At 34.6% G+C, this 14,289-nt stretch overlaps 1 non-coding gene across 1 annotated transcript; it reads left to right on the forward strand.

The window, feature by feature from the left end:
* The first annotated feature begins 9,376 nt into the window (after positions 1–9,376).
* Positions 9,377–9,483, forward strand: LOC116668761. Its single transcript, XR_004326000.1, has one exon. It is a non-coding gene; the product is annotated as a U6 spliceosomal RNA (small nuclear RNA).
* The last annotated feature ends 4,806 nt before the right edge of the window (positions 9,484–14,289 follow it).

Consider the following 14,289-nt stretch of genomic DNA (forward strand, 5'->3'; position numbering starts at 1 on the left):
ATTAGGAAGTTGGAAGACATCAGAAATGCACATAGTTAGTATGAACAACCCTAAAAGCACCTACATTACCCCATTACATTTTGAATACAGCCTCACTAAAGCATGGTTTCTGAAATCCTTGTTATTCCACACCAGAAATCATATATACTTGGCTATTCTCCCTACCTTATCTGTGGAGCACTTGGACCTTGTAGGACATGGTAGGCGGTGTATCAGCAGGTGTATGCTGCAAAATTGTCTCTTGAGGGTCTAGAATTTCAACTTTATACCATTTGAAAGAAAGTAATTTCCAGGTTAAAAAGAAAATATAAGGCTATATGAATGTGCTCCTCTAGAAATACAGTACTTAGTGTTTGCAATTATGTTCATTCAAGTATATGAATAACACAAATAAGTCCTAATCACTTTTAAAATGCACTGGAAGTAAACTGAGTTATGAGAAACTGTATACATGTATAAAACAGGGGGAGACGTAAGAGAATTTCTGAAAGGCCACCTCTGATCAAAACAAATACATCATTTTACTTTCACATTTATCATTTCACTCCAAAATGCAGTAAAACATTTATCATACATAGTACAGCATGCTGGGCAGCTAGTTAGTAAATGAGGAGACTGGGCTCTTCCTAGATATAGGCTGTTACTTATTCGGTGTAATTCAAGGTACTTCCCAAAGGCTAACAAGAAGACTCCCACCAGCCTACAACATTGCTGAAATTCCCACTAGTAATTCTTTGGGTTAAGGTATTGGATCTCCAGAAAACATGTTGGCATGTGGTTGCATTACTTGAAAAAGGTAACTCACTAGCCCATTCGTATCTGTCAGCAGAGATTAAGAGGAATAGAAATTCCCTTTGTGATGTTGTAGGCATTAAGCAAGAGGTGAAGGACTGGAGCGGTCTTCTCCAAACCCCTAAAGGCAGACCCCTGTTTGTGACACTGCCATCACCAGGCTATTCACCGCCACCCTCACCCAAAACTCAACTCCTGGTACCTATAATTCCTCCTTCCATAATTAATCCCCTGTATTAAGCACTGTGCCCATCCTGTGACCGTCCTTAAAATGCAAATACTCCTAGAAGAGTGCCACATTCATCTTCAGTCTCAGGGCAGTGGGTCTCAACTGGAGTGGAGCAGAAGGGTCTCAAAGTCACCTGGCAAATTTATGCGCATTGCATGCACCTGTCAGCCCACACTTTGACAGGCTTTACACTAAGAGAAGATTATTTTCCTTTCCGTGGAGAGAGGCAGATAAAAGAGACAGGGCCAATGGGGGTGGAGGGTGGGAGGGGATGGACTGGGATTTCAAAATTGTAGAATAGACTACACTGTATGGCACAGGGAAATGTACACAAAGTGTTGTGTATATTCACAGAGAAGAGAATGTGACAATGAGTGTGTATATGTCCATGAATAACTGAAAAATTGTGCTGAGCACTGGAATTTGACACAGCATTGTAAAATGATTATAAGTCAATAAAAAATGTTTAAAAAAAAAAGAGAGACAGGGCCAAGAAAGGTGCTGGGATTTCCAAACAGGGAGAAAAGCTAGAAGGGGAAGGATGCCACAAAGAGAAATTAGAAGAAGGGTTCTAAGATGACCTCTACCTCATAATACAGTTCAATGCCGCAGCCAGCAAACGTGAGCCAAGACAGTTTCCTGCTGACTTTCTTTTTAAACATTGTTTTAGAATTCTTACCTTGTTAAGTACATTTAGTATCTTAAAGAGTTTTGTATCATCTTCTTACCTGATAATCAACATTACTCCCAATCACCTATGCATACATTATACTGAAATTCTTACCTTTCTTTTTTTTTTCCCAAAGAACTCTCTGGGATCTTTGGGGTTATGTGTCTGTGTGTGTTAGCAAAGATCATTTGGGTAAATATACAGACTTGCTAGTCTTGGTTTCCTTGGGAGTTAAACAGCATAGGTCATTATTATGACTGACAGGATCTGAGCTGCAGGCTGAGAATTCCTGAATGCACTGCGCAGGACCCTATGGCCAGCACTCAGCAGTGTGTGCAATCCATGGGCCTGCAATGGTTAATGGGAGGAAACTGCATTTATTTACGCTCTAAATCCACTCTATCCAACAGAAATATGATATGAATCATGTATGCAACTTAAAATCTTCCAACTTGAAAAAGTGAAAAGAAACCAGTAAAATTAATTTTAATAATATTTTATGTAAAACAGTAAATCCAAAATATTGTCATTTGCACATGGGAGCAATATAATATTTTATTAATGAGGTAATTTACATTCTTTTGTTCATCTTGTGAATTTTACACTTAAAGCACATCTCAATTCCCACTAGCCATGGTTCAAGTGCTCAAAAGTATGTGTGGCTAGTGGCTTCCTCTTGTGAACAGCATAGCCAGTAACCCCGGAATCAAAATGCTATTTTTTAAACAACTTGTAATAAATAGCCAACATTGTTTCATCATATATTCTTTGCAACTGTTGAAGTTTGTTAAGAAGTATGACAATACCAGTAGAAGTGCATGTATTTAAATACATATGCATAAATATTTATGTAGAGACATACATTCACAGTGTTATACACATATAGTATAGTATGTATATTGTTATTTTAGGCTCAGGTTTTTATTTTGACATATAACAATGATCTTAAACTTCATATTTATATCAAGTATATCATTGGCTCAGATATGTAAGAAAGTAAATGAGAATTTATTTAATGACTATTATGACTAGCCACTAGAATTAGCCATAATTCTCAGCAAGCAGTTAAACTTAATACCAGAAGCATCCTTATAATAATACATGAGCTCCTTTAAACACATTTTCATCTAAAATAAAATTTCTTTATATGTTGTTAGAAATAATGAGTAATAGAACCATCTGGCCAAATGACTTAATGGAATAAAAATGAGAACTCTCTCCCAAACCTCTTATTTACATTTTGATTTTAATGAATTGTCTGGCATAGGGCCACTCCTGCTACTGTAGACTAGGTAGGGTTGCGGCTATGTGGGTGCCTACCCCAATTAATTCAACCAGACTCCTTTACTTAACTTAACCACTTTTATCTACTTCTTATTGCTCTTTATTTTTTCACTCCCTTCCCACACCCATGCTGCTTAAGCCCATGACTTCCTTCATTTGTAGATTTACCCTTCATCTTAATTTTCTTTTCCTCTCCATAGTCTTACAGCCTATGCTATTTTTATTTTATAGAAAATATTTGCCTCACTATTTTTAAAAAGGGCAAAAAAAAAGGAAACATTCCTTATTCTTTCTCAGGATTTCAATATTCTTCCCAAATAGGGTATGGATGCTGTATTAATTCTGTATGTACATGCATATTTAACAAGTCTGTTCTTTAGACATTCATATCACATCTACCCATTATAGAGAGGAGGCTTCCTTTTTATAAGATCAAACTAGGTGTAATTTCTTATATAAAATGTACCTAATAGTCCTTCAATTACTTGATGGTTGCTTTTTAAATTGATTATCAGTTTGTTTACATATATTAGAGCTGGTTAGGAAAAGTGTTAGAAAGATGCCATGAAAAGACTTTGAGAATTTTAGGGTTCATAGAGCACTAAAATGATCATCTCTTTCAATTCATTTTACATAAAGAAATTAAGACTCAGATAGCTAAGTGATTTGTCCAGGGAACCATAGCCAGGAAAATTTTTTAAGTGAACCTCATCATCCTCCAGTTAATCTAAAAAGTATGTAATTTTAAAATCCCATTCCATCTTACAAACGTTTGACTCTCTTTTTAAATTAAGCCCCATATAAGTCACAAATATATACAATAAATTTGTGAAAATACTGACTTGTGGGAGACCAGAAAAATGGAACCCTAAGTGCAGTGCACGGTTGCTTCAATATGTTCTCTCAAATTTGTTATACATAAAATATACAATATATAAATATTAAATGTAATATATATATTATAGACTACTTTTTAATGTGGTAAAACAAATACAAAATTTACCATTGTAACATTTTTAGGTGTACAGTTCAGTAAAGCATATTTACATTGTTGTGAAACAGAGCTATGGTACTTTCTCATCTTGCAAAACTAAGATTCTATACCCGTTAAGCAGCAATTCCCCTTTTCCTCTTTCCCCTAGTCCCTGGTAACTCCCATTTTATTTTCTGTTTCTATGAATTTGACTACTTCAGATACCTCATGTAAGTGGAATCATACAGTACTTTCTTTTCCTGAATGACTTATTTCACTTAGCATAATGATAGATCTTACTTTTTAAGAGTTCCAAAGCTAGATGATTGACTTTTATGCAAATTATAATACCTTCTGCTACCATCTAAAGAGAAATTTGTGTTTAGGAAAGCATTTATCATCAATTCCGCTTCAGGAAATAATAGAGAGATATGGAACCCAGAACAATTTCACTTGAAAATATGAGAATGACACAGGAGAGTTCAGACTGCAGCTCCAAACGTATCTGAAAAACTGTATGAATTCCTACAATATGATACATTACCTATACATCCATATTCAACCATAATCAATGTTTTTATTTTACACAGTCAACAAGATCAGCATGTCAGTGTAAGATAACCAGAAACACCAAACCAATTCTTCAATGTCATGTTTCTAAGCAGTTTATTTTTGTGTATGGGGTAATAGCCCACTCTATACCCAAACAAATTTGTATCACTTTTCATTCCAGGTAAATTAACTTGACTCCTGATACTTCTCTTCATAGGTATATAAGAAGCATCCTTTGTTTTAATACAGGAATTATATTTCTTGTGCTGGCCATAGTAAAAACATAGTAGTATTTGAAAATTAACTTTATTCAGCAGCCAGCAGATGGAGCTATCGAAAACTGTTGCTATTACTTAAAAATTTTTTTTTAATTTCTTGAAGTAAAACAAGTTTAGGTATATATATATGTACATATATATATAATATACATATACACGTGTAAAAAATGTGTTTATTGTAGAGAAATATGGAAATGCAGTTAAGATTTAAAAAGGAAAAAAAATCAATCTTAATCATGCCACCAGAGAAAACTACTTTTAATGCTTTTAATACTTTTTATGTAATATGTCTGAAATATGTTTATTCATATATTCATTTTACATTTATATTTTACAAAAATATAATTTTAATACGCTTTGTAATATAAATTTAATATAGTAAAATATATATTTATAATGTTTTATAGTCTGCCTTCTCTCCTTGAAAAAATCAGATGTATTTGCTTATATAGAAATCTCCAGGGATAACATTTAAAATATTTGCAGTGGTACAGGACAGGCAAGGGCCAATCAGAATAGATACAGGCTGTAGCTTGAGCAGGATGCTGTATGCTCCCTGCTGTGCCAGGCATTCACCCTTTAATTGAAGGATGACAGGCAAGGTATGCAGGGAGACAGGGAGTGGCTGGAGTGCCCAAAGAGGAAGGAGAGTACTCAAGGGGTCAGGAAGTGACCATATAAAAACATTATAGAAGTATTTTATTATTTTAAAAACACAGCCACACCAATGCATAGCTTCTGAACTATCAGCTCTAAAACATTTGGAAGAATATACAGTCCCCAACCGATGATAGTTCGACTTAGGATTTGAGTTTGAATCTTCTCTCAGGCTAGTGATATGGGGTATGATACCCTTTCGTGATGCTGGAATATGGAAGCAAGCTACAGCCACGAGATCATGCTGGTTAACAACCAACATACTTACAACCATTCTAGACCCATACAACCATTCTGTTTTTCTCTTTCAGTACAGTATTCAACAAATTACATGAGATATTCAACACTTTAATATAAAACAGGCCTTGTGTTAGACTATTTTGCCCAACTGTAGGCTAATGTAAGTGTTCTGAACACACTTAAGGTAGGCTAAGCTGTGATGTTCGCTAGGTTAAGGTGTATTAAATGCATTTTTGACTTACGGTATTTTCAAGTTATGATGGGTTTATTGGGACATAACTCCATCGTAAGTTGAGGAAGATCTGAACAAGGATACACAAACTTAGGGGACTCCTAGGAGGAGTGGCTTAGGAACAATGGTGGCAGAGAAATTTTTCACTATTATTCCCTTTGGTACCAAGATTATGTATTTAATATTAAAAATGATTTTTAAATAAAATATCATGAATAACTTTCAAGTGAATAAATACACACTTATATTTATAGTGACTATATACTACTATTTCATTCTGTAGTTACATCATATTCACTTAATGAACCTCTATTGTTGAACTGTCCAATAATGAATCACTACCTAAAATATGTTTAAATCCATCAGTTCATAATAAATTTTTTAAGAAAAAACCCTAAGTCACTGTTGGAGATTGCTAATGAACTAACTCATTATTTTGAAACCTGGCAAATAAGGAGAAATAATCCATCATTTATCCTGCCAAGGAATAATCAAATAGTTTTCTGTGAACAGAAGTAGTCCAGCTGATAAATGAAGAGAGAATGATAGAACTAGAATATCATCATTTTTTAAACCCTAATGAAAATAATAGATCCAGACACTGAACACAAATACTTGCTATCATTACACAGAGGGACAACTGAATATTAGATGCTCCCTGATGGAAGAACATAGCAGCACCTATGCAGTAACATTGCCGAAATAATCTAACCTGAATCTGATCAAGCCTCTAGAAGCAAGTACCAATATATAAGAAATATGGAGGACATGTCCTGGTTTCTTAAATAAATTCTAAGAGTCAACATCAGAACCAAAGGAAACAAAAGCAAAAATAAACAAATGGGACTACAACAAACCAAAAAGCTTCTGCACAGCAAAGGGATCCATTAACAAAATGAAAAGGCAACCTACTGAATGAGAGAAAATGTTTGCAAATCATGCATCTGATAAGGAATTAGTATCTGAAAAATATAACAACTCATACAACTCAGTAGCAAAATAATAATCTGATTTAAAAATAAACAGGGGACCTGAATAGACATTTTTCCAAAGAAAACATACAGATAGGAAACAGGTACGTGAAAAGATGCTCAACATCCCTAATCATCAAGTAAATTCAAATCAAAAACATGATGAGATAACACCTCACACCTATTAGAATGGATATCAAAAATATAAGAAATAATGTGTTGGCAAGGATGTGGAGAAAAGGGAACCCTTGTGCACTGTTGGTGGGAATGTAAATTGGTACAGCCACTATGGAAAAAAATATGGAGGTCCCTCAAAAAATTAAAAATAGAACCATCATATGGTTGAGCAATTCCATTCCTGGGTATTTATCTGAAGAAAACTAAAACACTAACTCAAAAAGATGTATGCACCCCCATGTTCATTGCAGCATTATTTACAACAGCCAAGATATGGAAGCAACCTCAGTGTCTATCAGTAGGTGAATGGGTAAACAAGATGTGGTTCATACATATACAATGAAATATTATTCAGTCATAAAAAGAATGAAATCTTGCCAATTGCAACAACATGGATGAACCCTGACAGAATTATGCTAAGAAAAATAAGCCAGAGAGAAAAAGACAAATACCATATGACCTCACTTATACATGAAATCTAAAACAAAACAAAACAAGCTCATAGACACAAAGAACAGATTGGTGGTTGCCAGAGGTGGGAGCTGGGTGAAATGGTAAAGGGGCCAAGCATATAAACTTCCAGTTACAAAACAAGTCATGAGAATTTAATGTATAGTTGATAATACTGTACTGCATATTTGAAAGTTGCTGAGAGTAAATCTTAAAAGTTCTCATCATAAGAAAAAAAATTCTGTAACTATGTATGGTGACAGATGTTAACTGAACTTATTATGGTGATCATTTTACAATAAATACAAACATCGAATCATTATGTTGAACACCAGAAACTAATATAGTGCTATATGACACTTATACCTCAATAAAAATAAAAACTGAAAAAATAAATTCCAAGGGGGAATAAATGAGAGATGGAAAGGGAATCTAAACACTAAAAGGGGTTAACTGATCAGCCAGTTGCAATAGGTGGACCTACTTGGATCCTGATTCAAGAAAATAAACTAAAAAATAATTACATTTATGAGAAATTTGGAAATTAGAATACTAGACATTTAATGATATCATTGCTTAATTTTTAGATGTAATAAAATAATGGCATAACGGTTATGCTAAAACAAATTTACTGATATGAAGTATTCTGTTTCTTGGTCAGGTATTAGTGTGTTTGGTTTGTAAAAATTTGATGAACAGCACTAGATTTAAAAATAGGCCAAAGACCTTAACAGACAGCCTACCAACGAAGATATGGCAAATAAGCATATGAAAAAATACTCCACCCCTTATGTCATCAAGGAAATGCAAATTAAAATAACAGTGAGATACCACTACACATCTATTACAATGGTCAAAATCCGAAACACTTACAACACCAAATGCTGAAAACATTGTGGAGCAACAGGAACTCTCATTCATTGCTGGTGGGGATGCAAAAATGGTATGGCCACTTTGTAAGACAGTTTGGCAGTTTCTTACAAAACTAAACATTCTTACCATGTGATCTAGCAATCACATTGCTCCTTGGTATTTACCCAAGGGAGTTGAAAACTGAGGTCCATATAAAAACCTGAACATAAATGTTTATAGCAGCCTTATTCATAATTGCCAAAACCAGGAAGCAATCAAGATGTTCATCAGTAAGCAAATGGATAAATAAACTGTGATACATCCAGATAACAGATTATTATTCGGTGCCAAAAAGAAATCATCTATCAAGTCATGAAAAACATGGTGGAAACTTAAATGCATACTACTAAGTGAAAGCCAATCTGAAAATGCTACATAGTGTATGATTCCAATTATATGACATTCTGGACAAGGCAAAAGTATGGTGACAGTAAAAAGATCAGTGGTTGGGATGGTTAGTGAGGAGAAATAGGTGGAGCACAGAGGATTTTTAGGGCTGTGAAAAATACTCTGTATTATACTGTAAGGATGGATATATGTCAGTACATTTGTCCAAATCCATAGAGTATACAACACAAAGAATGAACTCTAATGCAAACTACAGGTTTTGATATGTCAATGTGGGCTTATCAATTGTAATAATTATACCACTCTGGTAGGGGATAATGATAATGGGGGAAGCTATGCATGTGTAGGGGCAAGGATTACATGGGAAGTCTCTATAACTCCTCTGAATTTTGCTCTAAACCTAAAATGTCTCTAAAAATAATCTTTATTTAAAAATTTATAATAGCCTATAATGATAAAGACTATGAAAAGGAATATATGTATATATATATACATATGTATATATATATACACACACATATATAACTGAATCACCAAGCTGTACACCAGAAACTAACACACAACGTTGTAAGTTGACCATACGTCAATTTAAAAACAAATAAATGAAAAAAGTGCTTGCTTCGGCAGCACATATACTAAAATTGGAAAGATACAGAGAAGATTGGCATGGCCCTTGTACAAGGATGACACACATGGATTTAAAAAAAAGAAAAAATTAGATAAATAGCACTGTGTATATATATTATGCATCAATATAAAGTTAAAATATAAATGCAAATAAATAACAATGACATAAAATGATTTTTTAGAAAAAAATAAATAATGATATCTAGAATTAGTTTCAACATAATACAGAAGGGAGAAAAAGTGGATGGAGTATGTATGAAACAAGACTGACCCCAAGCTGAAAATTGTTGAAGCTGGATGATGGACACAAGACAGTTCATTACACTCTTCTGTCCACTTTTGTATATATTTAAAATATTCTACAATAATGTGTTTTTAAGTGTCCAGACTTTAAAATTTTGGCATATATTGCCAAACTGCTCTCCAGAAAAATTGTTCCAATTTTTACCTTACCAGTGGTGTAAATGAACATCCATACATACCAGTATTAATGTATTTTTATAAAAACAAAACTAGAGATAATGACATCAGTGAATATCTTAATTCATACATCAATTCGTTTTGAGTTTTTGCTTCGTACAATGTTATGAAGTCCTGCCCATGAGTATTCTGCAGTTAAATCTTTGATCGTTTGGCTGTCACAGGTCTGTCCCAGGCTCCCTTTGGGCTCTACCAGGGATAGGGTATCAATCAGTGTGAACTGACCCATTCTACCCCTTGGCATTAGTAAGGGAGACTCCCCAGCTCCCTCTCCTTATCAGATAAATACAAAAGTGACTTTGTTTCAGGGATTTTCCTGTTAATAATTATAAGGAAAACAGAATTAACAAAGGGACCACTCTATAGGTTTCATTTACACAGTGTCACAGTGATGTCCCTTGGTGTGTGTAGCTACAGTGTCCCTTCTGCAATGGCCACCAGATGACCACAGATGACCTCAGTCCTGTCCTATTTCCACTTACAGATCCAGGCTGTAGGTGGGCAGGGGTCATTTTTCCCCAAAGGCTCTTTTGCCCAACACAGGTATCAGAAGAAGGAATTTCCCCAGAGTAACTGAGGATGATTCCAAAGTGAAATGTTTCCCACCAAAGGACTGGAAAAAAGCAAGCTGCAAGAACATGTGTAGAGGATGATTCCATTCTGTGAAAAGAAGGGGCAGAAAGAAAAGCAGCATCAAGGGGGAAACCCCATATATGTGTGTATATATTTGGACAAACAGGGAGAATGTGAAAGGAGATATTCTGTGATATTAACATTGGTTACCTCAGAGGATTTGGGCAAAGTGAGGGCTGGACGATAGATGATTAGCATTTTCGTTATGTATCTCTGTATTTTTTCAAGTGTTTGTTTGTTTAATTGAAGTATACTTGATTTACAATGTTGTATGTTATATTATTGATATATATATATATTCTTTTCCATTATGATTTATTACAAGATACTGAATATAGTCCCCTGTGCTATACAGTAGGACCTTGTTGTTTATCTATATTATATATAGTAGTTTGTATTTGCTAATCCCAAACTCCTAATTTATCCCTCCCCCACCCCCTTTCCCCTTTGGTAACCATAAGTTTGTTTTCTGTGTTTGTGAGTTTTTTTCTGTTTTGTAAATAAGTTCATTTGTGTCATGTTTTTTAGATTCCACATGTAAGTGATATACACATACACCTGTGTACTTTTCACTTGTTACAGTGAATATATATTATGTACATTTTTTACAGGTTCAATTATATTTTATGGCATTTTTTGTAGTGATCAAACAAAAATTTTATAATTTTTACATGAACACATTCAAATCCTCCTTAAGTTAAATTTATCACATATTCTCTACAAGATACACTTCTCCTATAAGTTTAGAGCCAACATAGTTATGCTTAAGTATCTGGCTCTGGTTCTTATTAGCTCTATGACCCTGAGCAAGTAACAGTTATGAAACCCTTCAGAGTCTCAGTTTTTTGGTTTGTAAAATAGGGATGACAATAGCACCTACTTCATAGGATTGTTCAGGAAATTCAATGAGTCAATTATGTAATGTATTTAGAATAGTGTTTGGCACAGAGTAAGTACTATGTTAGCTACTTTTAAGCTCTCTGGGTTGAGAACCCATCATTTATGAATGTAGATTACTGTACAAAAGCTGAGGCTTTTGAAATAAATTATTATTTATTGCCATAGTACTAAAAATATCCATAGAAATATATTTGAACAAATGCACATTAAACTGCTAGGTACTCTGAATTTTAGGTAATATGCTATCTATAACAATTTTAATAAAAGCTTGACTATTTATTAGGATGTTTAAACTATAATAAAAGGAAGTTCCCAGGTTATAGTGTATAAATAATAAACATGGAGTAAAGGAGGCAGCAAGAACACTTTTACGTGAAAATCAAATCTGTCACAAGAGAACATCACTGAGAGTTAAGGATTATAAAATGGTCCAGTACTGTGGGAGGGGACTAGGGAAGGACCCTGGTGTGCAGAGATGTGGATGTGCTGAGGAAGCCACGGTAGGTAGGCTTGGTACTGTCTCCTAGAACACTTTACCAGATTCTTCACAACCAGGCAAAAGACACTGCCCACAGACTATTTTCCCTCCATAAATAAACAGGTCTTCTCTCTTTCAATGTCCTGAGGAGCATGGCTTCTCTTTCCTTCAGCCCTCACCTCTTCACCAAGACTCTTTCTCCATCTGCCCCTTGCTTGTTCTATGGCATTCCTCACTCTCAACAACAGTGTCAACTGCCACTGTCCCCTTCCCTAAAGCCCCCTTCTGGGGCACTTCACTATGTGTGTCCCCTATTCCTTGTACTGTGCAGTTCTCAAATAACAACATAACTCAAAGACTATTCTATGTCAATACAGAAAGAACTTCCTCATTCTTTTTTCTGCTACATAATATTCCATCATGTGACTGTACCATAACTGTGTAGTAAGTCCTCAATTGATGGACATTAATTTGTTTCTAAATATTTCTTTTCTTTTTGCTAACTCTACATTTTTTCCTTTAATTTTTTAAAATTGAAGTATAGTTGATATACACCTAATCTTTTCTTCTTAATGTCAAGACTTGGTTTGAGTTTCTTGTTTTTCTCATTTTATATTTTTCCCCTGGAGCTTCTCATTCAATTAAGGCTTTATTGATCATTAGGCACTAGGCAGCTGACAAACAAGTTATCTCCTCCTGCCTTTTTTCCTGAACTTAAGTCACACATTCCCAACTGCCTAATAGGAATCTCCTTTAGAAGAATCCACTCCTTCAAACTAAGCATATCTAAAATTGAAAATAATCCTCCCCTCCCATGCCATCCTGCCTTGTGTTAATTTTATTTGGGATGCATAGCATTTATTCACAATTCTCCTCACTTACATGCACATACCCGTGGTGCCGTTGCCATGGTTGTGATGTTTTGTTATTCAGTCTACAACCAACTACCATCCCACAAACAAAAAATAGAGTTGTACAGTTGGATGGTTGGATGGAGATATCCAAGAGATCATTGGATGGAATGTGTGAGCATTTAACGTTGAAATGCCATTTGAGGTATACCCTCCATGTTATCACTGAGAACCTTCAGAAAATGTTCTTATAAGTTCCATATGGATCATTTTTAGAGACCTAGCCAACCTGAGGAAATCAAAATCAATTGGTAACAAGAGTGAGGTTTCTGAAACTGGAACAGCCTGTTAATTTAGCATAGACAACCTCAATGCTAACAGCAAGAGGGAATCTCCTTGTCTTCAGGTCTAAGGCATGACACCAATAATATGTAACGTTACAACTCTATATCTCTTCCCCTTGGCCCCACCAAATAAAGACAATGCTTGTTCAGGAGAAGATGGTAGTCACAGCACCAGAATGTTACAAGAAAGTAAACGAGTGCAAGAACCCTAGAATGAACTGCATCAGAAGCACCAGCAGCATCTTGCTGAGGAGAAACATTGAGGCAGCACAGAAATAAGGTAAATATAGATGCAGGAGTCAAATGAGAGCAGAAAGATGCTGGATAAAAGAGTGTGCTAGGAGCCTAGCACTTTCTAAGTTTTTAATTACATACATGCCTTTATTATAAATGATTGTCTAATTTTTCATCTTCCACAAATTAGTTTAAACACATTGGGTGAGGATTTTAGTTTCCAGAGAGAATCCTGTATTGGACTATCTACGGCTTAGTGGAATGTAAAAACCAGGGTTTATCTTCCAGTTTAAAATAAAAGTCAGGAAGGATTCCACAAAAGGACCAGACATTTCGAGAAATTTCTGGGAAGATATAAAGCTGATAAGATTGACTAAATAGAGTTAATAAACCATCCAGTAAACTACACATATTTAAAGTATACAATTTGGATGTTTTAACATACATATTTCAGTAATTCCTGATTAGAAGCATAAAAGGCATCATGCATAGAATTAATAAAAATTTGTAGGGGTGGGGAGAGGATATAGCTCAAGCACTAGAGCACATGCTTAGGCATGCATAAGGTCCTGGGTTTAATCCCCAGTACCTCCTCTAAAAATAAATAAATAAATAAGTAAACCTAATAACATCCCCCACAAAAAAATTTTTTTATAAAGAAAGAAGTCCCCCAAAGTAGCTTTCTACAGGAAGTGCTTTGATAACTCAAAAAAAAAAAAAAAGTATTGCTAAAAAAAAAAATTGTGGGAATCAATTACATTCCATGAAATAAAACTATACAGTATTTTACTTCATAAATTAATTCTTTCACCCAAACCCCTGAAATTTCCTATTCTAGATATAAAAATTACCAAATGCAGATTTTCTTTACAAATAGGATAAAAATCATATGGCTTTGTAGCAAAACAGTTTTATTTTAAGAAAATCTTCTTTAGGGTTCATTGAAGAGAATTGCTTACTTCTTCCATTTTTGGGTA

The sequence above is a fragment of the Camelus ferus genome, chromosome 14, assembly GCF_009834535.1.
Source record: "Camelus ferus isolate YT-003-E chromosome 14, BCGSAC_Cfer_1.0, whole genome shotgun sequence".
Classification (NCBI taxonomy): Eukaryota; Metazoa; Chordata; class Mammalia; order Artiodactyla; family Camelidae; genus Camelus; species Camelus ferus.